Source organism: Rhinolophus sinicus, chromosome 15 (assembly GCF_057876585.1).
Source record: "Rhinolophus sinicus isolate RSI-liver-muscle chromosome 15, RSI-T2T, whole genome shotgun sequence".
Taxonomy (NCBI): domain Eukaryota; kingdom Metazoa; phylum Chordata; class Mammalia; order Chiroptera; family Rhinolophidae; genus Rhinolophus; species Rhinolophus sinicus.
In genome coordinates, this window is record NC_142515.1 from 108,493,211 (window position 1) to 108,518,821 (window position 25,611).

Consider the following 25,611-nt stretch of genomic DNA (forward strand, 5'->3'; position numbering starts at 1 on the left):
ACGCTTCCTATAGTTCAGTGCTTTATTAGAAGCACTGAGCACAGTATTACGTATTATTAGGCGTTCCATAAATATTAACTAAAGACAATAAAAATACTAATATTAGGTTATTAACTATAACCACTATATGGGGCAGAACACAGGGAAAAAACCAATAAGATGCAAATAAGATGAGGCTACTTTAGAGCGTATGGAATGCCTGTGTTTCCTGAAAAAAGTTTTATAATGAGTTATTAATAAGTTTATTTATAAATCAATCAATATTTTCTGAGCTTCTGAAGAGAATAAAACTACTCCCTTCTTTAATTTTCTTCAAAGTCTAGTATGGGTGTGTATAAGTGTGTGTGTGTGTGTGTGTGTGTGTGTGTGTGTGTGTGCCCGCGCGCGCACGTAATTTTCTTAAATGACTAAAATAAAAAGTGAAGAATAGGTAGAGACAGAACAGTAACAATATTTATAAGAAATATAACTTTTAGGCAGTGGCAGCAAAAGGATGATCAGGGAAAGCTTTTTGGAATCTATGAAATTTGAGCTTATTTTTTGAAAATGACTAAGGTTCAGACATAAAGATGTTAGCAAAAGGGCATTCCATAGAGGAAGAATGGGGTAAGTGCATTTGAGCAATGAAGGAAGTTGTGGGAAGGGACAGGAAAGGAGGGCTGCTAGAGATATTATAAAATTAAAGTTGTCATCATGTGGCAACTGACTAGATCTGAGGAGCGAGATGACTCTGAGGTTTGTCTGGTAAGATAGTGGTGCCATTAATAGAAGGAGGTAACAGAAGTAGGCTTGAAAGAAGGGATGTTGAATTTTGTTTTATATACACGGATCTTGAACTATTAGTGGAGCATCTACTTAGAGATGCATTTGAAATTTGTAGTCTTTAATGAAGGAGCATATAACAGACTAGTGATATTAATTTGTGGTCCTCCACAGAGAGGAAGCCATTAAATTCAGGAGTTTAATTCAAACTGTTCAGTGTCAAAGGGTTAGAAGGAGAAAGAGAAAATGGCCAAATTTAGTATCCTGGAGAAAATTCATATTTAAGAATTGGAAAAGGATGTTATGACTAATGTGGAGAAGCAGCTATCAGAAAAAAAAAATGATGAGAATGTAAACAGAAGAGGACATGCTCAAAAATAAGTATATGTTATAAGTCTGAAGAGGGTCAGGAGGTCTATTAGTCAGCTAAAGATGCCATAATAAAATGCCAAAGACTGGAGGACCTTACCAACAGAAATTCATTTGCTCACAGTTCTGGAGGATGGAAGTCCAAGATCAGGGTGCCTGCAAGGTCCAGTTCTGGTAAAGTCTATCTTCCTGGTTTGCAGATGGCTACCTTCTTGCTGTATCCTCACATGGCACAGGGAGAGAAGAGAGCAAGCTCTCTGGGTTGTCTTCTTCTAAGGGCACTAATCCTGTCACTAGGGTCCCACATTGATCACCTCATCTAAATCTAATTATCTCCCAAAGATAATCTAAATATCATTACACTGGGGATTAGGGCTTCAACATATGAATGGAAGGGGTCACAATTCAGTCTTTAGCAAGTAGACTGAGAAAATATCATTAAACTTTTAGATGAGACAGACACTTATGACTTTGATGAGACAAATTACAATAATAACAGTGGAGTAAAATGAAAGGAAATAAGGAGCTATGGTGAGGAAATACCGCAGTATTAAATGAATAAAGATGATATTAAGGACAATGGATTAAGGAATAGCAAGTTTGAAAGAGGGATTTTGAGGATTAGAAATCTCCGGATTTATGTATATTGGGAGCTTTCTGTAAAGAGGAATACTTATTCCTACTACACACTGTACAAAGTTAGCTCAAAAAAAGTAAAAGCGGAGTCTACCACTTCTGATTAGGTTACAGAAAATCACAAGAGACTCCTACTCCAAACCCCAATAATAAGAACTAGCTCGATAAGCTATACAATTATAGTTTTTTATTTTTTTTTATTTTTTTAATCTATCCGACAGCGTCTATTAAAAAAAAAAAACTACAGTTAAAGTCATGCTTTAAAGTGAAAGTCTGAACACTTTCTCACTATAATCAGGAAAAAGGCAAGGATGCCACCTTTTACCACATCTAATCAATATCGTATTGAGGCTAGGTCCTAGCCATTGCAATAAGTTAAGAAAAAAGGCAAAAAGATTGGAGAGAAGTAAAACTGTCTGCTATATGCACATATAATTGTTTATGTAGAAATTTCCAAGGGCTTTACAAACTAATAACTAGAACTAAGAAGTAATTTTAGCAAGGTTGCAGGTTACAAGGCTAATACACAGAAGTCCATTGTAATTTCTATACTGATAGTAAACAATTTAGACATATTTTTAAAAATCCATTTATAATAATAAAAACAAATATAAAATACATAGGAATGAATCTAACCAATGGCTTGTAAGACCTCTATACTTAAAACTACAAACATTGGTAAAATAAATTAAAGAAGGCCAAATAAATGGGGAGATATACCATGCTCATTATTGTTAAGGTATCAATTTTCCCTGAATAGTCTTTTCATTAAATGCAATCCCTATCAAATCTCAGCCAGCTTTTTAGTAGACATTGACAAAATGATGCTAAGTTTTAATGTAAAACATAGAACAGTTAAATCAATACTAAGGAAGAAAAACAACACTGAAAAATACACACACTTCATTTGAAACTTATAAAGCTACAGTGATCAAAAAAGTTTGGTATTGGTTTGAAAGGAATAACACAGAGATCAATGGAATAAAGAGTCTAATAACAGATATGCATTTATTTGTTCAATTATTTAAAAAATGTATCAAGGCAATCCAGCGGGGTAAAAGAAAGCTTTTTCAATAAATGATGAATCACCTGAATATCCATATGGGAAAAAAAATGAACTTTGATCCATATTTAATATCAAACACAAAAATGAATTCTAAATTAATCACAGACCTAAATGCAGAAGTTAATACTATGAAACTTCTAGGAGAAAATCTTTGTGATCTTGTATGAGGCAAAAATGTTTAAATAAGCACAACAAAGCATGAAACATAAAAGAATATGATTAACTGGACTTCATCAAAATTTAAAAATATTTTGCTTTTGAAAGATACAGTTAAGTAAATAAAAAACAATTCACACACTGGGAGAAAATATTTCCCACACATATATCAGCAGAGAAATTAAATCCGGAATATGTAAAGTTTTACAGTTAAATAAGTGAACAAACAATTCAATTAAAAAAAATGGGCAAAAGATCTGAACAGACACTTCATTAAGGAAGATATATAAATACCCAATAAATATCTCTTTAGATGTTCAGTATTATTAGTCATGAGGTGAAAACCCTTTACAATAGCTAAATTTTTAAAGTTTGACAATGCCGAGAATTAGTAATGATGTAGAATAACTAGAATTCTCATATACTGCTGGAGGGAATCTAAGAAGAGACAATCACTTCGGAAAACAGTTTAGTGGTTTCTTAAAATGTTAGAGACGTCATCAAAATGGCGGCGTGAGGTGAGCCTCTGTAAAGCTCCCCTGGAATTTACAACTAATCGAACAACAATAACTCCACAAAAGACTCCCTGCATAGCAGACAGGCAAGACGAAGAGGCCCACTACTAAATTCACCTAAAGGTGGGCGAATCACATGAGTGGGGGAGTACAGAAGGGAGAAGTGCGGAGACGGAGCTGCCCGGGCGCAGGACGCAGACCTAGCTCAGTCCTCCGAGCTCGCTGCTTCCCGGAGCTACCGCAGCTGCGGGAGAGGGAAGCACTCGGACTGCTAGGGCTCCGCTTATGGCCCACAGGGCTGAGGGGGCAGCATATAACACGGCTGAACCCAACGCTAACAACAGAGACCTCGGAGAAAAGACTGAGGGAACAAGACTGAAAATGGTGGTATAAGACCTCACTGCTGAGCAGAGAACGGAAGCCTTAGGCACTGAGACTAGCCGCCCCCTCCCTACCCTCCCAGAGCTCGCCCTGCCCCCATCTGCCTGGTGCTAGAAGTGGAACAGTAGCAATATCAGATTGAAAGAACAGAATATTTGCTGTTCTGAGAACTGTGCACTGCAGACACAGATTCGTAGCCCAACTAGTTCTGGCAAAGAAGAGGTTGCTGTGGAAGCAGGACCAGCTGTGGTGGTTGTTGCCGCCATTGCTCTGGGCCACCTCTCACAACTCACCCCGCCCCTGGTCCCACCTATCTGGGCGGATCCCTGCAGGAGTGAACAGAACTGCTGAAACATACGGGCTCTGAATCTGGTGCAGGAAGAGCTTTGGAACATCAAAAGCTCTCCGCATACCCACAGGGACACTGCGCCCTGTGAGCAAGGCGAACTATTAACAGAGGAGAAGCTTGTCTCCCAGGGAATCCCCCCATTGTGTGAGAAGCTGGAATGGTGCAGAGAAAACATAGCAGTACCGTGTAAGAGAGAAAAAAAAAGGCTGCAGTCGGAGAGAAAATAAAACATTCTACCAACAAGTACTGGAAAACAAAAGAAAGACCTCTTCCTATCACCCTGTTGCAGAAGCCACTCCTGTAGATGTCTAGGAAAAGAAATAATAAATCAGCAATTGCCATGAATAACCAAGGCAACAAGACAGCTCAAAAAGAAAGTGAAAAGTCTCCAGAAAAGGAACTTAAAGATATGGAAATATGTGACTTAAATGACAGAGAATTCAAGACTGCAGTTCTGAAAAAACTCAACGAGATGCAAGAAAACACAGAAAGGCAGTTTAAAGAACTCAGAAACTCAATCAAAGAACAACATGAACATTTTACGAAAGAGACTGAAACTTTAAAGAAGAACCAAATAGAATTTCTGGAGATTAAAAACTCAATAAAGAAATTAAGAATAAAATAGCCAGCTTAAGTAGTAGAGTTGGCCAGATGGAGGAAAGAATCAGTGACATCGAAGATAGAAACCTGGAAATGACATGGATGGAAGAAGAAAGAGACTTGATACTTAAAAGAAATGAAAGAACTCTACAAGAACTTACTGACTCCATCAGAAAGAGCAATATAAGAATAATGAGCATACCAGAAAGAGAAGAAAGAGAGAAGGGAACAGAGAATATATATTCAAACAAATCATTCATGAGAACTTCACAAATTTGTGGACAGAACTGGACCCTGGAATCCAAGAAGCAAATAGAACACCTAATTACCTTAATCCCAACAGGCCTTCTCCAAGGCACATTGTATTGAAGCTGTCTAAAATCAACGACAAAGAAAGAATCCTCAAGGCAGCCAGGGAAAAGAAGACGGTAACTTACAAAGGAAAGCCCATTAGATTATCATCAGATTTTTCTGCAGAAACTCTACAAGCCAGGAGGGAGTGGAACCAAATTGAAATTACTGAAAGAGAGAAATTATGGGCCAAGAATAACATCCAGCAAAGACATCCTTTAGATATGAAGGAGGAATAAAGACCTTTCCAGACATACAGAAGCTGAGGGAATTTTCTAATACATGACCTGCACTACATGAAATACTAAAGGAGGCTATTCGACCACCATCAACAGGGACAATTTGTGGCAACCAAAACATAAAAAAGGGGAGAGTAAAGGCCTGAACCGGAATACGGAAATGGAGAAAGTAAGCGTGCTGAAGAAAACGGAATACTCTAAATATCAAACTTTCTTTTACATAAACTTAAGGGTAACCACTCAAAAAAAATCCAGAACTGAAATACATATTGTAATAAAAGAAGAAACAGAGGGAAACATCATAGAATACCACCACACAGAAATAATAGACAACAAAAAGAAAGAAACAATGGAGACACAGCCTTACCAGAAAACTAAAGATAGAATGACAGGAAATCCTCACATATCAATAATCACCCTAAATGTAAATGGACTGAACTCACCAAGAAAAAGGCACAGAGTAGCAGATTGGATCAAAAAACTAAACCCAACCATATGCTGTCTACAAGAGACGCATCTCAGCTACAAGGACAAGCATAGACTCAAAGTGAAAGGGTGGAAATTGACACTCCAAGCAAATGGTACACAGAGAAAATCAGGTGTAGCCATAATGATATCAGATGAAACAGACTTCAGGGTGAAAAGGATAACAAGAGACAAAGATGGACATCTCATAATGGTAAAGGGGACTATACAACAAGAAGACATAACAGTCATCGATATTTATGCCCCCAATCAGGGAGCACCGAAATATACCAAGCAACTACTAACAGAACTAAAGGGAGAAATTGGCCAAAACACAATTATATTAGGGGACTTAAATACATCATTGACAGCTATGGATAGATCATCCAAACAGAAAATAAGTAACGAAATAGCAGCCCTAAATGACACATTAGATGAAATGGACATAATTGACATATATAGAGCATTTCATCCTAAAACATCAGACTATACATTCTTTTCTAGTGTACATGGAACATTCTCAAGGACAGATCATATATTGGGACATAAAATCAGCCTCAGCGAATTTAGGAAGATTGAAATCATACCAAGCATATTCTCTGATCACAAGGCTTTGAAATTGGATATCAACTGCAAAAGGAAAGCAGGAAAAAACACAAATACATGGAGATTAAACAAAATACTTTTAAAGATAGACTGGGTCAAAGAAGAAATTAGAGGAGAGATCAAAAGATATGTAGAAACAAATGACACTGAAAATACATCCTACCAAAATTTGGGGGATGCAGTGAAAGCAGTTTTAGAGGGAAATTTATATCATTACAGGCCTAGCTCAAGAATCAAGAAAAATCCCAAATAAATAACCTCATGTTACACCTTAAAGAACTAGAAAAAGAAGAACAAGTGAAACCCAAGGTCAGCAGAAGAAAGGAAATAACAAAAATCGGAGCAGAACTAAATGAAATAGAGAACAAAAAGACAATAGAAAAAACTAATGTGACAAAGAGCTAGTTCTTTGAAAAGATTAACAAAATTGACAAACCCTTGGCTAGACTCACTAAGATAAAAAGAGAGAAGACACTAATTAACAAAATCAGAAATGAAAAAGGGGAAGTTATCACGGACACCACAGAAATACAAAGGATCATCCAAGAATACTATGAAGGATTATATGCCACCAAATTAAATAACCTAGAAGAAATTGAAAAGTTCTTAGAAACATATAGCCTTCTAAGGCTGTACCATGAAGAACTGGAAAATCTAAACAGACCGATCACCAGTAACAAAATTGAATCAGTCATCCAAAATCTTCCCAAAAGCAAAAGTCCGGGACCAGATGGCTTCACTAGTGAATTCTACCAAACCTTCAAAGAGGATCTAATACCAATCCTGCTCAAACTCTTCCAAAAAATTGAAGAAGAGACAGTACTCCCTAACTCATTTTATAAGGCCAACATTAACCTGATACCAAAACCTGGTAAGAACAACACAAAACACAAAAAAGAAAACTACAGACCAAAATCTCTCATGAATACAGATGCAAAAATCCTAAACAAAATTCTAGCAAATCGAATACAACAATGCGTTAAAAAGATTTTTCATCACGACCAAGTGGGGTTCATCCCCGGGGCACAAGGATGGTTCAACATCCGCAAATCCATCAATGTGATACATCACATAAACAAAATAAAGGACAAAAATCATATGATTATGTTAATTGATGCAGAAAAAACATTTCACAAGATACAACATCCATTTATGATCAAAACACTTAATAAAATAGGTATAGAAGGAAAATGCCTTAACATAATAAAGGCCACATATGACAAGCCCTCAGCTAATCTCATAATTAATGGTGAAAAGCTGAAGCCCTTTGCTCTACGTTCAGGAACACGACAGGGCTGTCCCCTATCACCTCTGCTTTTCAACATAGTGTTGGAAGTCCTTCCCAGAGCATCAGGCAAAAGAAAGAAACAAAAGGCATCCAAATTGGGAATGAAGACGTTAAATTATCACTTTTTGCAGATGACATGATGCTATATATAGAAAACCCTAAAGACTCCACCGAAAAGCTATTAGAAACAATCAACGAATACAGTAAAATTGCTGGCTACAAAATCAACATACAAAAGTCCACTGCATTCCTATATACTAGCAATGAAATCTCAGAAAAAGAAATACAAAAAGCAATTCTTTTTTGCAATTGCAGCAAAAAGAATAAAATACCTAGGAATAAACTTAACCAAGGATGTGAAGGACCTATATGCTGAAAACTATAAGATATTTTTGAAAGAAATTGAAGAAGACACAAAGAAATGGAAAGACATTCCGAGTTCATGGATTGGAAGAATCAGCATAGTTAAAATGGTCATATTACCTAAAGCAATATACAGATTCAATGCAATCCCCATCAAAATCCCAATGGCATTTTTTAAAGAAATAGAACGAAAAATCATCAGATTTGTTTGGAACCACAAAAGACCCCAAATAGCCAAAGCAATCTTAAGAAAAAAGTACATTACTGGAGGTATCACACTCCCTGACTTTAGCTTGTACTACAGGGCTACAATAATCAAGACAGCATGGTATTGGCTGAAAAACTGACACTAGACCAATGGAATAGAACTGAGAACCCAGAAATAACACCACATAAATATGGGCAGATAATTTTTGACAACGAAGCTAAAAACATGCAATGGAGGAAAGACAGCCTCTTCAATAAATGGTGCTGGGAGAATTGGATAGCCACTTGCAAAAGAATGAAACTGGACTGCTATCTGTCACCATGTACCAAAATTAATTCAAGATGCATCAAAGACTTAAGCATAAGACCTGACACAATAAACTGCATAGAAGAAAACATAGGTACTAAACTTATGGACCTTGGGTTCAAAGAGCGTTTTATGAATTTGACTCCAAAGGCAATGGAAGTAAAAGCTAAAATAAATGAATGGGACTATATGAAACTTAAAAGCTTCTGCACAGCAAAAGAAACCATCGACAAAATAAAGAGGCAACCAACTGAATGGGAGAAGATTTTTGCAAACATTGCCTCGGGTAAGGGGCTAATATCCAAAACATACAAGGAACTCATGAAACTAAACAACAAAAAAACAAACAACCCAATTGAAAAATGGGCAGAGGACCTGAAGACACATTTTTCCAAGAGGACATACAAATGGCAAATAGACATATGAAAAATTGTTCAACATCACTAATCATCAGAGAAATGCAAATAAAAACCACAGTGAGATATCACCTCACCCCAGTCAGAATGGCTATCATCAACAAGACAAACAGTAACAAGTGCTGGAGAGGCTGTGGAGAAAAAGGAACCCTCATACACTGTTGGTGGGAATGCAGACTGGTGCAGCCGTTATGGAAGGCAGTGTGGAGGTTCCTCAAAAAAGTACGAATAGAATCACCATATGACCCAGCAATCCCTCTCCTGGGTATCTACCCAAAAAATCTGAAAACATTTATCCATAAAGACACGTGTGCTCCAATGTTCATTGCAGCTTTGTTTATGGTGGCCAAGACATGGAAACAACCAAAATGTCCTTCGACAGATGAATGGATAAAGAAGTTGTGGTATACATACACAATGGAATACTATTCAGCAGTAAGAAAAGATGATATAGGAACGTTTGTGACAACATGGATGGATCTTGAGAGTATAATGCTAAGCGAAATAAGTCAGACAGAAAAAGCAGAGAACCATATGATTTCACTGTGGTATATAAACCAAAAACAACAAAAGAACAAGACAAACAAATGAGAAACAAAAACTCATAGACACAGACAATAGTTTAGTGGTTACCGGAGGGTAAGGGGGGTGAGAGATGAGGGTAAGTGGGATCAAATATATGGTGATGGAAGGAGAACTGACTCTGGGTGGTGAACACACAATGGGATTTATAGATGATGTAATACAGAATTGTACACCTGAAATCTATGTAATTTTACTAACAATTGTCACCCCAATAAATTTTAAAAAAATGTTAAACATATCCTATCATACCACTCAGCTGTTCTATTTTTAAGCATTTACCCAATAAAAAGGTAAATAATATATTCTAACAAACACTTATACGTAAATGTTCATTGCAGCTTTATTTGTAATAGCCCCAAATCGGAAACGTTTCAAATATCTTTCATCATGTGAATAAATAAAAATGGTGTTATATAGCCATATATGTAAAGAACTCTTACTCAGCAGATACATGCAGTAAAGTAGATAATTATGCTGAGTGAATGAGACCACACACACAAGAGTATATACTGTAATATTACTTTTATATAAAATCTGCACACTGCAAACCAATCTATAAGTACAGAAAGCAGATCAACAGTTACCAGGGGATAGGAGAGGAAAGGGGAACTGACTAGAAAGGGATACAGGAAAACTTTTAGGGGTGATGGAAATGTTTTTTGTTGTTTTTTTTTGTCTTGATTGTGGTGGTAGTTTCATAGGCGTATAAACCTGTCAGATCTTACCCAATTGTATATTTTATATATGTGAAGTTTCTTGTACATAAATTATACTTTAACCAAGTGATTGAAAAAAAAAAAAAAACTCAGTCAAGGAGTCAGACAAACCTAAAGGAACTAAATTCCAAAATAAATGAATAGCGGGCCCTAGGAGAAATGAGAGCCATGGTTATTTTCAGCCTAGATGAAGTAGTAGAAAGTGACAGAAGTCCATAGACAGAGGTCAAGAGAAGCTGGTTAAACTTCCAACTGATGTATTACAGATTAGAATCCTGAGGAGCCCCACAACTTATATTGACTCAATCGTCCATACTTGCAGCCTAAGACATATGTGTGATATGACACTCACAACCTATGACACATATGACACATGAAGAGGAAGAAAAATGTGACGCACGCACAAGAGAACAATTAATGGAAACAGACCAAAAACTGGCCCAGATATTATTATCAGACAGGAACTTAAAGATAACCGTGATAAATGTATTACAGAATCCAGGGGTAGAATTGGAGAGCATATATAAATAGGGAGTTTCAATTGAAAAATAGAAAGTAAAGAAATAATCGAAAATGCTAAAAATGAACAATACAATATCAGAAATAAAGGATATAATTGGCCTAACATCAGAAACAAAGAAGAGCATGGTGATTAATTACAGTAGAGACAATATGGACATAACATAGTTTTCAATTAAGAGAATGAACACGGCATTGGATGGCAGAGTTAGGCAGTCAAGTATGGCCGTCAGATTATCTGCTTGAAGTTATGAACACTGTGTGATCCCTACACCACTTAAAATGGTCTTTAACACATGGTATGCAGGAAAAGTTCTTGACAATATTGACCAATGATTATTTACCAAGGACAACAAATTAATGTAAAGAATCATATCCAAAAACCATTTTACTCTGTGTAGAACAGACCAGACTGCACAGCGTGCAGCTACCAGTTTCCACTAGGCACTGAAACATATCCAATAGTAAGATAAAAATAACTAAACCAGTTTTACTCTGGTTTAATTTAAGTACATAATGAAGGCCACAACATGTTGGTGAGGAAATATGTTCTAAACGCCCCCCTTTAACACACTGCTTCATTAGCAATGAAGAAAACTAATAGGTAACAAAAATATAAAGAAATAGTTATTTTCAGGACCTGCTCTCCTTTCGTTTGACCTTCTTCCTGTCTGAGCACCATGTCATTGCCGATTGTTCCCTGCTTGTATCTATCTTTCTTGTCTATGCCCCACATGCTGGGTCTTTCAGTTTCTTTTACTCTTAACTTTAAAAGTCTATGTCCAAGAAACCACGCTCTTGATTGAAGGCAGAAGGCAACATAATAAAAGTGAATTTTCCTATTGGGCAAGCATGGTTGTAGTGGTCTTTTAGGTAAAAGAGTTGTCCCATGGCTTCCAAAAAATAAAATCCAAAAGATTGCAATAATACAAAGGAATTTTAGGCCATGAGAAGGACCAATAGGACAGAAACATTTTTGGGGAGTGGCCTTGCAATACACCTCATTTATAACCTTCTTGATCTTGGCTAAGCCAGCAAGTGAGCTTTAGGTGGTAATGCAACCTAAGTTAGGATGAACTCTTATAGCTTCAGAGGGAGGAAAGGGGAAAGGCAGAAACTTCAGTTGCAAGAATTTGCTATCCAACCAAGGTACATGCTCTGTCAAGAAATATCACAGCTCTCCTACATAATACTGCTGATTTTTTTAGCATTAGATGACACAATAACAGCTTAAGAATATTTTTCTGGGTAGTCACCACAGAAAAGAACCAGATATAAATGTTGTGGCATATTAAATTGTTATTTGGGGTAGAGGTGGACAAAGAGGAATGTTACTTACAATTAGTGGCTGTAACTATTTCAAGCATTACAAAAATGGAGTTTTACCCAAAGAGTTTTTACTGGGAGGACTGCCTTTTGCTAATTCCACTTACAAATGCATAATGCTAATCCTCCAGTGTGAGGACACCTTGTTTTAAATGTTGACATATCAAGTACTGATATGTTACTGTGTTTGTCCAAATCTCTTCCATGTTACCCTTGTAACCTTCTAAACATTTCACCTTTATTGCTATATTGATTGAACTTTGTGCTCACAAATACACAACTTAAAAGTTTATATTGTACTAATGGAGCATTGAAATTCCTCGCCCTGTGTTTTATTAACTTGATATATAAACTACATATCCTTTAATTACTTACAGTAGAGTACATCCGAAGCTGCAAAATGATTGAAAATTGAGAACAATAAGCAGCTAACCATTTCAGTACACACGTATAAAATTAGACTATTGAAATAACAAAACTTCTCTAATAAAAACACGCAGTATTAAAGTTACAGGGTTTCTCAACCTCACGAGTAGAAACACCTGATGCACAGTAAGCCGCCAAATAATTTCCTAGGTAAATCTAGACCTGCATATCAAACTTCAAATAGTTTGAATTGACTTATGAAGGTCTAATTAAAAGTAATGCATACACCCCATCCCAAACTCAAAAAACAAAATGGTTCCATGTTACCTAATAAAGCAAAGAGGCAGCCTGACATTCTGGTCTAGTAATCTAACCCCTCTTTACCTTCCATCTTTTTATAAATATTCTCCTACATAACCTCATTGCTCCAAGCAGACCCATATCATCTCACACATTTTTACTGAGTGTTTATGATCCATGGAGCCCTTCTATTAGGTGTCTGTGAATAGAATGAGAACTAAACAGAAATGGTACCTCCTCCCACGGAGTCTAACGGTCTAATAGAGAAAACAGACAATTCAGCAAGCCATTGTAGTAGAGCATAATGATATGAGGGGAGTTCAGGGAACTGAAGGAAAACATAGCAGTGCCCCCAATTCGGACTTGGAAGATCAGGGATGGTTTCTGAGAAATAGAGCCTCGTTTGAAATGTAAAGACTGAGTAGGTATGGGCCTCTCAAAGATTGAGCAAGGGGAAAGGAAAGCCAGAAAAGGAGGGAGAGAGTAGTATTTTCCACAAAGGAATACCTCACAGCTGTGGCTTGAGAAGATTTGGTGTTGCCTTTTCTCTCTCCATTTTTTGGAGACACACACACAAACACACACACATACACACACACACACACACACACACACACACACACACACACACACACACACACACCTCACCTCACCTGCTTCCTACAGGGCTCCTTTCCTTTCCTCTGTCTAGAACATTCTTTCCATTATTCTCTTATTTAAATCCTACATATCCTACAAAGTCCAACACACTTGTTCTGTTTTAAAATCTCAACTACTGTGTTTCCCCAAAAATAAGACCTAACCAAAAAATAACTCCAGCATGATTTTTCAGGATGACATCCCCTGAACATAAGCCCTAATGCGGCTTTTGGAGTAAAAATTAATATAAGACCCCGTCTTATTTTCAGGGAAATGGTAAGTGCTTGATCTTCTCTAGAAAGCCTTCTTCAATAGCACCACCTTGTAGAACTGTCTCCTTCTTTTAGCTGTTTAGAAGTTATTAAAACTGCATCACAAATGTTAAGTTCATTGTTACGTGTTGACATATATAATTCTGAAACTATTTCTGGCTTCTCTTATCTCTACATGCAGACTTTACATTCCCTCAAGTCACGGACTGTGTCATAAACTTTGCCTGTATCATCCACAGTGACAATCATTATAAACTTTATTGCAAGAAGTACAAAAAGGTGACTGAACCTCTAAGCAGCATGTCCTGAAGTATAAGAAACCCAAAGCTTTCAAAAATTACAAATTCAAAAAAAGTTCTTTTAGTTTTTGTTATTATTGCCAGATAAAGGGCTAATAATGGCATTTTTATTGGCTATAGGAAGAGTATATTGACTGCTGGGAGATTAAGAAATTCAAATGACAGTACATGAACAGACAGGCAGAACTATTCTTGCTTTGTTTCATCTCCGTTCCTCAAGAAAATAATATTCATATTGGCAAAAATAAGACAACAATCAAAATAATAAATTTAAAGACCCAAGATATAGTATGATATTAAATATTCTAAATTAGTTTAAATCCACTAATTAGAAGAAGTTACATTGCAAAGTACTGAAAGCACTTGTGGATGACATAAGGGAAGAGTTAAAATCATCTTTATAGATATTATGATGAATATAAGGGTTGATAGAGAACAAAGAATCCAGCCATTGCCTCAATTTTCAAAATAGAGCAGGTGGATCCAGCAATTCTAGCCTAGAGAGACTGACATTAATTCCAGGCATGGTTCCCAAGAGATCCTTAAAACTATGGTATGTGAGCACTCAACATGTGAAGTGTAGTTCCCTACAAGCTAGTGAGAGGTTGCAAAGAATCTTTCATTATAAATTAATCAAGTGTTATTTCCTCTTTGTTTTAACAGAGTTACCTGATATCTATTCTGCAGAAAGTGGAAATGCATTTCAGCAAGGAATTTGACCAAGTCTGTCACAGTATACTCCTGGGCCACACAAAGGAACGCAAACTCTGAGGAAAGAGAGTTACTTGACTATATAATTGGTCAAATAGCCTTATCAAGAGGACTAATTCATGGACTCATGTAAAGCAACAGGAAGGTGGCTAGGATCATGCCAAATGTCCTTCCAGTTCAGCTTTTTACACAGTTACTTGGATGAAGATATTAATTGTATCCTGATTAAATCTGTTAATGCCTCTATATTGGGAAGAACTGCTAGTCTGCATCATGGAATACATTTTGGATATGTTCCAAAAATATCTTGACCTTCTGGAACAATAGGCCAACAAAAGGTAAAGATAAAATTTAATTGTAGTAAGTATTTTTATTTTAAATTTATTTTATTAGTTTCAGGTGTACAAAACAGTGTAATAGACATTTACATCCCTCACAAAGTGATAACCCCCCTCCCCCAATCTCCACATCCCGTGACCATATATATACACACATATATATGTATATATATGTGTATATACACACACACACACACACACACACACACACACACATATATATATATATATATATATATATATATATATATATATATATATATATATGGGCTACACATATGCATTCTGGGGATGCCAAAAAATGTATACAAATGGATACTTTGATCAATGTTGCTCAAGCAGTAGTTCGCCATAATCAGAAGTGGCTGGGCGCTGATGGTAACCACTTTGAACACCTCTTGTAATTTCAGAAGTCAAATGTGACTTGTATTCATCTTTTGTTATTGCTATACATTGAGTATTACAATTTTAATACAGTTTTCCTTTCTTAAAATGTGTATACATATTTGTGGCACTGTGTATGTGTGTGTGTGTGTGTGTGTGTGTGTGTGTTTAATTACAGTTGACATTCAATATTATTCAACTTCAGCTTCAGGTGTATAGTGCACTGATCAGGCATCTACACAGTCTATGAAGTGGTCTCCCTACTAAGTCCAGTGCCCAGATGGCACCCTATACAATGCAGTAAATATTTTTAAAAGTCCCAAATCAAGTGGCCAAATGTACAATTGGGGAGGAATTTATTTGCAGAAGAATATGCAAAAACAGTGTGCACTAAATAGCATAGTGTGGATGCAAACCAAAAGATAAGTGAGGGGAGGACAGATTAAATTTTAGAATGATTTACTATATGGTACCCAGAGGAAAAAAACTGATATATCCAATGGTATTAGTCCACTCCTCTAGGTGCTATTCCAGAGACCACACTTTAAGTATATATCCAAAGGAGAAACACCCTAATGATATCAAGACTCTGCAACCATGCCAGTTCAAGACGAGTTGAAGGAACTGGATATTACCATAGAGACTATAAGAGTTATCATATACACACAGTTTGTGCAAGTATTCTAAGAGGTAAACATTGGGATATGGATACTATAGAGACAAACAGTATATGTCCATATAAGAAAAGAGTTCTTATACTAAGAACAGATCAAATAAAGAAATGCTTCCTACATTTAAGATAAATCTTGATAAATAGTTTGCCTAAATTGAACTTCATATTTTCTGTGAATTCAGAAATAAGGTCATCTGCCAAGGATGAAAGGAGTAAGGATCATTGGAGTGGACTGGAAAACCTGGGGAAATCTGGAACACGTACTATGGAAACTTTGATATGGAATCATCCAAGAAAGAATAAAATAAATTCCTATCACTGTTAACCATTCATTCAACTGAAGTTAGAGTGAATCAGATTCTAATGGCAAGAGATTTGAGGGTTGGAGCAGAGCTGACATTGCTGTCCAAGGTAAGCGTAAAATAAGAGAGGAAAACATGAGAAAATTGGGGGGTGGCCAAGGAACAATAATGGAAGGGGAGGGTGCTGGGTAGTGGTCAGTGAGTGGAATTGCTGGAAAGATAGGAGTTTGAGGTCAGAAAGGGAATTTGAAGTTCTTAGCTTTCTCAGCAGGGGCAATTTTGAGTGATGCAAAGGCCCACGTGGGCAAATACCTTGGATTCCCAAAGGGAAGTGGAACAGGTTAAGGTACCATGGAAGCCGAACATGTAGATTTTGAATGAAGTCCTGAACAATGACAGGTGATTAATGTGTAGAAAGAAAAACCTCCGTTGTTTTGGATTCCCAAGGAAAGTGGAAAGTTTAGGGTTCGACAAGCACTGGTAATAAGGAGAGTGAACTCAGAAATACCAAGGGAAGTTGGGCGATGGTGAAAGAAATAACAGTTTACAAGCAGTTCTGAACAGGCTGCAAGCCATATTAGAAAAGATCATAATATTCCATGGAGGGTCATTGCAAAACAAACACAATTCTTTAAATTGTATTCTTGAATACAGGAACCTGTAGCATCAAGGCATAAAAAAACTTAATTCAATAATTATGAAGACAACAAATTAAGCTTATCAGACACCTACTATGTGCCAGGCACTATGAGTCCAATGATGAATATTTGTAGGGCGATTTGAGTTTGGTAAAACATTCAGACATCGAAACAGCTATTTTTAATGTAATGTAGCAGAGCGATGTGGGATATGTAGATAGGTTAGACCTGGCAAAAATGTCAAGAATAAGAAGTTTTCCTTGGTCTTCCCAACTTCCTTTCCCCAGGGAGTTCAGTCCCAAAGCTATTGTCTTCTGTTGGCTTCTTGCTAATTCCTACCATGGTGAGAAGGAAGAGGTGGTATGTGAGTTAATTAATAAGAGTTGCCTTTGATTTTCTGAAAGGGAGAACTCATTTTAATAAAAGATTATTAATGTCCAGAAAGCATTCCAGGTAAGCAAAGTTAACTACAAGAAGTGAGAATCACATTTTCTGTGGCAAGGGGAGCTCATACCCCTCATTTTATAAGCTGATCATTCTCTCCACGGTGGGCTGAGAAGGAAGCTGGCCTAAAGCTCTTGTATCCTTGAAAGTAATTCTAGAAAGATAAAGCCTGTTGATCTGAACCCAGTGGAAAGAAAAATATATGAAACAGGTCAGATATTTCCAAACTGCTTGAGAGAAATAGAAGCAAATGTGATCCAGGGTAGCTAAAAATTTATTCCAACCCCAAGGAAGTCAACGAGTCAATGGGCAACTGAATTTGTTCATCTCAAGACCTAAAAATTGCCAAAAGCCCTTTTTGTATTAGATCAAGATGGATATACCCAAAACAAAACTATTGCACGGGCACCTAATAAATACTTCATAAATCTAGATGGCCTAGGGACTAAAAACCATTGAAATTATTGATATTTTAGAAAGGAAAATATCTGTTTCTACAAATATACAGAAAGTAATAAATAGTAATGTTTAAGGAAAGTTGTTTGGGTAAATTTTATAATGTAAGTGATATAAAAATCAGTGCCATAAAAGTTATATATTCTAGCAAATCAAGAAACGCTAAGCAACTTCCTGGCAAATCTGACACATAAAAAATATTCTGAATAACTAATTTCCTCCAAATTTTTTTCCTATTAATAACATACTTTTCGGCTTGGTATATTCAAATATTGATTTATCTTTCCACGTCTCTTTATCTGAAGAGATTCATTCTTAAGGCTAATTTGATTTTTATCTATTTCTGGAAAAAGGTAATTAGAAACTTTTGGGATACATATGTTGTTTTAAACTAATTTGTAAATTATCAGTCTATTTTCCCTCCTACACTCATATTAATTGTTGGCAAATGCAACCTACAATATAAATACAGAATTTAATTTCACTTGTATAGTTTCTCACAAAATTCAACGTTATGCAATATTTTTATTTATCAAAAAAGTAATGTTAACTAAAAATATTTTTGTTTCAAAAATATCTACGACAAAACTGTTGACATTCAGTTGACTTATTCATAACAGAAATAATTTAATTTTATCACTTACTTCTTTTGCTTTTAGTAAAATATAATATTAAAGTTTTCAAAATAATGTCTTAAAGCAAGATCATTTAATAAACAATAGTTACAAGAAAGATAAGTACTAAGCATTGTGAAGTTTTCCATATTTCCTTTTCTTTTAAGATACAAATGAAATAGCTTTACATTTTCTTCCACATTCTAGAAATAACAGAAAATTCTCTTAGGCACGTTATTTTCTACCGGGACATCTAAAAACAGGGATTTTTATGGGCTATTTATATTCATACACTATTAAACACCATATCAGGCATAAGTACTTTATATTTCTGTTGGGTTTCAAAGAGAGAAAAATATAATTTTAATTTCCTCTGCCATATACTGGAAAGAAATCTTATAGTACAAGAAGAAACAAGATTCCCATCTATTAATTACAAATTTCTACCAAATAAACTTAATCTACCTAAGTTTCCTAACTGGTAAATTTGAAAACATGAGTTCATTTTTAATGAAATGTTTAATTATTGTAACACTGTTTAATTAGTCTAGAATTGTTCCTGCTATTTTATATCTGCAGGCTTTATATAGAGAACATATTGTTTTGACAAGAAAAAGTGTAGCTTATATATTTTAATTTCATGGTTCTCATTTTTCTATTGGGTCACAGATCTCTTTGGATATCTAAGGACTCTAGATTATCTCCCTAAAAATGCAGCAACTCAAATGTTTGATAAGATTCCAGGGACTTCATGACCCCTTGAAGCAGATACACAGACTGTGAGTGGTTTAGTAACTGAACAGAATGTAGACTACACAGAAAACCTCCAACAAAAGAGTAATAAAAAGTTTATATGGCTTTATGACAAACTAAGATTTGCTTTGGAATTTTAGACATTCATATGCTTATGTTGTTAATGATTTTCACTACTCCACATAATATAGTCCCTGAAATGACCACAGCAGCAGAAAAATATATATATAGCCATTTTAGGAAAAGCTCAACAGATTATTTCTACATTATGAACCAACATAGAAAAATCTGTATCTATCGCTAAGTGGTTTAATGTTTATTTATATGGAACATTAACAATGTTCCTACCAAGCCCAGTTCTGGTAAGTACAATAGGTAAGCATTTAGTGAAATCAGCATCAGAGGACTAACCCTGGAAAATCACTACTGATATGTTACAAATGAAGTTCTAATTTAAAAAATATATACATGATCTGTTCTATTTCAGAGGAGTTTCCAATATTTTAGAAACCAGGATATCTTCGGCCATTCACCATTAAGTGAAATGTACAACCTTCTGGTTTACTTCAAAAGATGCAAACTGTTTATCAAGTGCAAAATGAAGAAACAACGATGTGAAAACAAACGGGAAAAGAAAAAAAAAAAGACTCATGAGATCCATAGCATGATCACATTGCAGTGCAGCCCCCCTCACACCAATGTCACAGGGAGGCTGCTTCGCACATAGAGTACAGGCTCCAGGCAATGCGACGCGCAGAGATGGTGGTGACCCCTTGCTCACTGTTTCCCCAGGTGCGGCAGTCACAATGAAAACATAAATTAGACTGCCAACCAGTAATTCACACACACACACACACACACACACACACACACACACACACACACTCTACGGTCTAGCTCGAAACAGCACCACTGGAAGTTTGCTGCCCGCTTTCTCTAAGCCATCCAGCTATCGTAGCTGTTTGCTGTCCAGGACAGCGAATCACTCACCCACGCCGTAGCAGGCGGGATGAAGTTTCGGTAAAGCCCAGGCGCAGCCTCCAGCTCCGCGGGTTCTGATATCCCAGCGCCTCTTTGCTGTTCCAGCTCGTCCTAGCGTGCGCCGCAGGCCGCCCGGCTACACTGGGTTGGCGGACTGAGCTGCCCCCGCGACCCAGCCGTGGGAGAGAAGCGGCCCCGGCGCGCCCCGCGCGTTCTCGCGCCTGGGATTGCAGAGCGCAGCCGCTGGCGCGGTCAGCCAGGCGCCCACCCCGCGTCAGTCCTCCTGCCTCAGGCGTCGCAGGTCCCCCGAGCCCTGAGCCGGACACCCGGGCGCCGTCTCCTTTGCTCCCTTGGTCCTTCCCAGCGTGGGAACCGGGCCCCGGCCCCCCAGGGCTGGGCAGCTGGGAATGCAGGGGAGGCTTCCCAGGGTGTGGGGGACGGGTAGGAACACCAGCCCAGGCCAGAAGCCCGGGGACAGGGACCGTCTTTCTAGGGAGTCCCGACCCGCGTGGGTATGCAGCGACCACTTACTCGGTGGCCTCCTAGAGCTCGGGGCTTTGTTTCTGGATCACCAGCAGCTCAAAGACGCGCCTCGCAAATCCTCACTGTAAACGCAGAGAGAAAGTGGGCGTCAAGGGCGGGGGTGCGGGAGAGGGGACTCTGCGGTGGCACCTGTTGGTCCCTGCGTGAGTGCACCCACTGCACACGAGGCCGCAGAGCTCACACTGGGCTCATTCCTGTCTACCTGCTCAACAGGCTGGGCGGGACGCGACGTTTCTAGCAAACCCGATTCCCGCGCTGCTCCGAAACACTAAATCCTTTCCGGTCACGGTCTGTTCTGGTCTCTCTGTATCTCTCTGATGACCCCTAAGGAACCCGGCAGTTCCTTTCCCTACGGCACTCGACTTCTCAGAACCCCTCCCCTTCAGACTGAAAAAGAAAGTAGCGGCTAAAACGCACCATGGTGAGGTCACGCAGGGCCCTGTTCCTGGTCTGCTGGAGGCGCTCCCTCCCTTGCAGGTGTAGGTCGCTTGGGGCAGCTCCCCAGCTGCTGTCTACTTTTAGCCTCGGGTCTAGTGCAGTGAAAGTGTAGGAAAACTGCATAGAAACCTGCTTGTGGAAAACCAGCTCAGTGCTGAGTCCCACCCACCATGCCCAGACTAGAGCAGGGGAACTGAGTCCTGGCCCCTCCAGCTACCCAATGGCCATCCCAGCAGTTACTCTGTGGTGACAAAAGAGGGGACAGGGACAAGGAAAAAGAAAGGAAAATAAGAGGGAGGGAACTCATGGAAAATTTGGCTTATGGAAAAAAAGAAATCCCCACTCTGCACTACGCCAGAAAAACTAGTTTTCCGCAATTAAAAATACCAACATTTCGGCTGGGAAGTTGATATCTGCACGCATGCTTGTCCTGGTTTTCAGATTTAAAGACTATCTACTCTTTTGCAAATGCAATTCAATGATTACAGAGTATTTACATCTTTTCAGTAAGGTCTTGATTCTGCTTGCTTCAGTACATTTGTTTTTGTTTTTTTTTTTGGGGGGGGGCGGGGCAGGTGCGTGAGGAGGCCTTGTGTGTGTTGTGTATTCCAGCATAGAAAAATAAGTTCTGATATTGTTTTTGAGTCACCTTTCTGACTTTTTAAAAAGATCTCATTATGCTTTTCCATTGTGAGTTCACAATTAATCATTATTTTGTGATCCTTCTTCAAACCCAGGAACTTTGAGACTAATTGTTCACGGATATCTCCAATTATATTTCTCCCCAAACCCACTACATAATCTGGTCCCATTTTTGACTCATAGTATTTGCATGTTTTTCACCCATTCTTGCCTACATGCTCTTCTCATGGCAAACAGTTAGAATAAACTGAAAAAAAAAAAGCATTTAGAAAAAAAGGCTTTTAAATATATTTTGCATTAGTAACAGGCAAAAGTGTATAGCTGTAAGTTTGCATGTTTGGTTCTGCCACCTTTGAAATTTGTTCTTCTACTCGCAACCCGTGATAATCTCTTAGGTCAGTAGGGCTTCTCTCCTCATAGTACTATTTAAAACCTAGAAGAAAAAATAAAAAGAAATACCCACTAATGCATAATTGAAACACATACTATTTAAAAAAAAAAAGTTTAATGATATGAATGCAAAGAAGAAGAGTTTTTTGTTTTTTTTTAAACAGGATAAAAACTTCACAATGGAGCAGCATTAGACTTAGGCCTTAAAAGGTTGGTCATATTTGGGAAAAGATGAAATAGAGGAAGTTTGTTTTTGTTTTTGTTTTGTTTTGTTTTGTTTTGTTTTCAGTCCAAGGAAAACGTGAGGAAAGGCATGGTGGTGGGAAGGTATGACATGGATATTCAAGAAACAGGAAGTGCTATCATTTGATAGAAATAAAATGTACATTTATAAAACTATAGAAAGGCAAAGTGGAAAGATCAGTTTGGTTCAAATGGCCTCATTTGCCTGTCCTCTAGTTGCCATGCACTGTAGGCTTGTATAAAACCTGTTTTTTATTGTTGTTTGTTTGTTTGTTTTCATTTTTCTCTACTGGCACTACTCTTGTCAGTATGCCTGTCATCTTGGAATGTGACTTGCTAAAGCTTTTAATTTCTGCTTTTACCATCCTCAAATTCTACAGCACACCAAAATCCTTGATAAGTATTTCATTTAACCTCAGTAATTTCTGTCAGGGGCTACTCAGTGTTACACAGGGTAGAGTCTCAGCTAGAGTGTATCTTGTATACTTCTCCCATCCTTTGTACCAGACAATGAGGTATGTGGGAAAAGCAACCAATCTAGGAATGAGGGTGGCTGGACTCATCAAAAGGTGATTGTGAAAGGCATTCCTTAATCTGGATATTTGATAGGCGCTGACAAAGGATTGAAAGTACTTTTGCACTAGGGAAGTAATCTTTGTAGCCTACTTGCCTAGCAATGAACCTGGGTCTTAATAGGGAGGGATTCAGGAGAATCCTAGTAGAATCATTTATCCACTCATCAAATGACTGATGAGTGGATAAATTAATACCTGAATATTTCATCAGCTTCCAGGTCCATTCTTCTGACTTTCAGGTGATGTGTAGGTTAAAACCTACTTGCCTCCACTTTATTGAGGATAGGAAAGTGTTATGCCAACTTGATAAAAATGTTAACAAGGACAAATATTCACTTTAAAGCAACCCTGGGTAGCTTTGTTGGCTTAGGCAGAATAGATCAAGTGTTCTTCTCAAGATGCCTTGTTATTCTTGTACTTATAATTGCCAAAAGCACAAAACATTCAAACATGTACTCTTTCCACACTTGCAAATGACAACGACAAACAGAGATAGGATAGGAGTTACTGAGTAGTAACTCCTTGCTACTCAGAGTGTGGTCTGTGTATCAGCAGCATCAGCATTATCTGTGACCTTGTCAAAAATATGCAACCTCAGTCCTCACCCCAAACTTACTGATTCAGAATGTTCATTTAATAACCCTCCCCCATTGATTCCTATGCATATTAACATTTGAGAACACTGATCTATGATCAATTCATTAAGTTTGCTAAACCTGGAAACTGGTTATATGATTCTCTTTAAACCTAGGGATTTTTAGAACCAGCATCTTTATTTTTTTCTGCGATATTATTGCCATATCAGTTCAAATAAAGTAATGGGACTGATGGATTCATCTCTGCTGGCTTCTTGGTCCAGTTCATAAACCGAAACCACAAGTTCATAAACCAAAAGGAATTGAGAGATTGGGTGAGGGGGCAATGCTGCAGGAGGGAAGAAGTGAGAGGACTATTGTACACTATTGTATATTTTTTCTGTTATGTATCAGGGGCAGAAATTCACTTTATTTTCTAGCAGACAAAAATAATCACTGATTGTACTATTTATCAAATGAGGATAACTTGTCGAACACAAGAAAAGTAAGATAAACTTCATTATCAATTTTCCTTTTCATTACTCTTTTATCCTCCTTTTTATTTGCTTTCAATTTTCTTTGAACACATCCAGTTAGACAAATTTTACACTGGTAACTTGTAATTATTGGGACCCTGTTAGCACTTCAAAATATCTCTTTCAGAGTGTGACGTTTTAATTAGGAAAAGCAGATCATGGAGGTCGGAATCCCTAAATGTCTAGTCCTGGTAGGACATTCATGAAGAAGCTTGGACTTTAAAAGATTCTAATGGTGACAGAAACGTTTTTCACTACATTTTCTCAAAATAGATGGTGTTTTTTAGCAGTAAATAGAGTGGTAGGCAGAATAATGTCCGCCAACCCCTGGCCCAAAGATGCCCATGTCCTCATCCCTGAAACCTGTGAATATAGCATGGTATATGGTACAAAGCAAGGGGGAATTTAAGTTGCACATAGAATTAAGATTGCTAATCAACTGACCTTGAGTTGGGGAAATTATCCTAGATTACCTATGTGGGCCCATTGTAATCACAGGGTACTTCTAAATGAAGGATGGAGGCAAGGAAGTCCGAGTCAAAGTCAGAGAGAGTGAGAGTGATGCAATGTGAGAAAGACTTGACCAGTAATTGCTGGATTTAAAGATGGGAGGGGGTTATTTTAGGGGATGTGTGCAGCTTCAAGAAGCAGGATCAGAATAGAAAACGGATTCTCCCTTGGAGCCTCCAGAAAGGAACACAGCCCAGCCAACACTTTGATTTTAATCCAGTGAGACTCATTTCAAACTTCTGACCTCCAGAAATGGAGGATAATCCATTTGTGCTGTTTTAAGTAACTAGGTTTGTGATTGTTACCGCAACAATGGGAAAGTAGTACAAATGTTGGCATTAAGAAGTGGGGTGCTTGTGTAACAAATATCTAACAATGTGAAAGTAGCGTTAGGACAGGGAGATGGTAAAGGCTGGAAGAATTTTATGGAGCATGATTTTTCAAAAGCCTAGTTTGCTTTGAATAATGCACTGTTGAAAAAAATACAGAGGTTGACTCTGCTAGTAAGGATTCAGAAGCACAATAGAGAATTGGAAGCCATGGTAGAGAAAACCTATACATCTTAGAGAAGACGTAATATGTTGTGAAGGGACCGCTGGTAGAATTATGAATGTTAAAAGTACTTCCGATGAGGACACAGATGGCAATGAGCAACCCATTATTGGAACAGGAGGAAAGGACGTCCTTATTATATAGTGGCAAATTTTAGTGAACTATATAGTCTGCCGTATGCAGAAATGATGAAATTGGATACTTAAGGGAGAATA

The 25,611-nt window shown here is 37.6% G+C and overlaps 1 protein-coding gene across 11 annotated transcripts in view; it reads right to left on the reverse strand.

The window, feature by feature from the left end:
• The window catches only part of GUCY1A1 (guanylate cyclase 1 soluble subunit alpha 1), a 93,679-nt gene that overhangs the window by 40,022 nt on the left and 28,046 nt on the right, over positions 1-25,611 (reverse strand). For 2 of the 11 annotated variants that reach the window (XM_019733229.3, XM_088792565.1), the window contains exons 1-2: positions 21,353-21,478; positions 20,924-20,997 (exon numbers count right to left, since the gene is read on the reverse strand). The exons of 1 other annotated variant lie outside the window; for it this stretch is intronic. The gene's annotated coding sequence lies outside the window, so the exon portion shown is untranslated. Of the gene's footprint in view, positions 1-20,296; positions 20,317-20,401; positions 20,998-21,092; positions 21,299-21,352; positions 21,493-25,611 lie in introns of those variants that run through there. 8 more of the 11 variants (XM_019733227.3, XM_019733230.3, XM_074338407.2 and 5 more) reach the window with 6 other exon arrangements.